This window comes from Nematolebias whitei, chromosome 3 (assembly GCF_014905685.2).
Source record: "Nematolebias whitei isolate Nwh7 chromosome 3, NemWhi1, whole genome shotgun sequence".
NCBI classification, from domain to species: domain Eukaryota; kingdom Metazoa; phylum Chordata; class Actinopteri; order Cyprinodontiformes; family Rivulidae; genus Nematolebias; species Nematolebias whitei.
The window spans coordinates 40,903,684-40,905,897 of record NC_056500.1 but is presented as its reverse complement, the minus strand read 5'-3'; the positions used below and the strand labels follow the sequence as shown (position 1 = coordinate 40,905,897).

The 2,214-nt window shown below is 37.6% G+C and overlaps 1 protein-coding gene across 1 annotated transcript in view; it reads left to right on the top strand.

Moving 5' to 3' along the window:
- Nucleotides 1–890: 890 nt before the first annotated feature.
- cnga3a (cyclic nucleotide gated channel subunit alpha 3a) overlaps nucleotides 891–2,214 on the top strand; it is a 16,085-nt gene continuing 14,761 nt past the window's right edge. The window contains exon 1 of the mRNA XM_037674968.1: nucleotides 891–1,155. The gene's annotated coding sequence lies outside the window, so the exon portion shown is untranslated. The remainder of the gene's footprint in view (nucleotides 1,156–2,214) is intronic.

The window sequence follows — 2,214 nt, the reverse complement described above, 5'->3', positions numbered from 1 at the left end:
CTCACTTCAAAATAATCTTCACATCTTTAAATCTAAAGTCTGGCGCACACAGCATCGTTTCACAAACCATAAAGGAATGGCACGTGTCACGCTGTGCAAGCTCAACCCATGTCAACTATGACATAAGACTTAGGTCCAATCCACACTTCTTCAGACATTTTAAAATCAAATATTTTCTGCAGCGTTGGCATCAACACACATGAGAAGAATGAATCTGTATAAAAAAGATTCAAAGTGGATCAAAGTTTAAGATTAATTATCCAGGTAAAAAAATCAAAAAAGTTAAATCAGGTTCCCTGGTCCAGGATTTTTTTTTACCTGGATTATTGAGCATGAACTTTGATGTTTTGAACCACTTTGGCTATGGCTGCCTGAGACGAGTTGAAGGGGGAGAGGGCAGACTCCAGAAACCATCTTAGCACCATCAAACTGGTTGGCCCACTATGTGAGTGTGCTGTTTGTGGGACTGAGTTTGTTGTGGCTCCTCAGACTGATGAAGTCCTTTGGATGAAAGAGGAAACATTTCAACTCAAAGAAACCGGCCAGAGGACCTGACTGAACTTGTTGAATTCCAATTAATGTCTGAGAGGCTGGGGACGCCCTGGACAGGTCTCCAGTCAATCACAGGGACACATAGAGACAGAGACAAACAACTCACACGTTCACCTAGAATCAATTTAGAGTTACCTTCAACCCAGCACGCATGTTTTTGGTCAGCAGAAGAAACACAAAGAATAGATTAACATCATGTTTTATAATTTTTTAATCTCATATTATGTTTTAAATGTCAACAGAAGGATTTGATTTTTAAATGTTCTGTATACCACAATCAGTTTTTGCATTTAAACACAAACTAGGTCATAGTAGCAGGTGCGGCGATGGCCAGGACTCCTCCCTCTGTCTGATTCTGAGCAGTCGTCTCCGTCTGCACTCATCTCAGGCAGCAGAGCTTCTGGGGCTAATTATGGAAACACTTCTGTTCTTTTTGTGGTGATTGTGCACTGGGACTACTCTATTGGAATACTTCACTGGATAAAAATACAAAAAAAGTAATAATAATTTGTATGCTGGAAGATGGGATTGTATCGAAGGAATCACAGGATAACTGATGCTTCGCTTAGCTTGGGAAACTCAGAGTGAGGAGGCATCAAACAAGTGGGTTATCAGCTTATTTTATTCTGCATAAAAGGTTTTATCTCCCATTCAGTTTGTTTAGAAATCATAAATAATGTTTCAGTAACAGCCAGTGCAGATTTCAAACCCGTTTGCTTATTTTACAGAGACTATATTGCATGATTACTGTTTCACTTGTAACTGTTTTACATTAATTTCATAATTGCAATAAGAAAGTCTAACATTAAATAAATAAAAAAAATTAGAAAAATATCAGGTCTCTGACATGTTTATGTTATAGCCTTAAAAGTTATAAAATATGACAGATATCTTGAGCAAAAAATGTAATCCTAAAGGGAGTAAATACCATTGCAATCTGCAGCGTCACCTTCTTGTGAGCAAATATTGTATTGCTATTCCTCACTTTACTACCATCCATTAATCAGCAGTAGTCTGGTAAATTTGTTGTTTTCCCACGCATTACATTTTCAAATAATTGTACAACAGTAGGAAAATCTAAATTATCTTTGATTAGCTGCAATCCTGTCTTTGAATGAGCAAATAAGCAGTATGCTATTTGACAATTAACATAAGATACTTGCACCACAGTGCAGGGAGTGACAGAAGTCAGCTGTAGCTGTTTAATTCCCGACAGCCCTACAAAAAACTTCTATTAAAACTCAAAATAGATTCAATTCAGTTTATATGTCAGGTCACAAAAATGTCATCTTGGGGCACAATACAAAAACATTCACATGAATTAAAAAAAGACAATTAGTAAAAGTTCTCTATCTAAGGAAGCCAGCAGATTGTGCTGAATCTCCACTTTTTCATAATCTCCCATCCCGAGCAAGCACAAAGGAGACAGTGGAAAGGGGAAAAAAGTCATTTTTAACTGGAAGAAACCTCCAGCAGAACCAGGCTCAGGATAGGCAGCCATCTGCCTCTACTAGCTGGGGGGAAATATAATAAGAAAGCAATGAAGAAAAACACAAAATGGCTGGTCAATGTGTAGTTTCAATGATTAGAGTATAGTTTCTATGGTCAGGCTGTAGTTTCTATGGTCAGGGTGTAGTTTATATGGTCAGAGTGTAGTTTCTA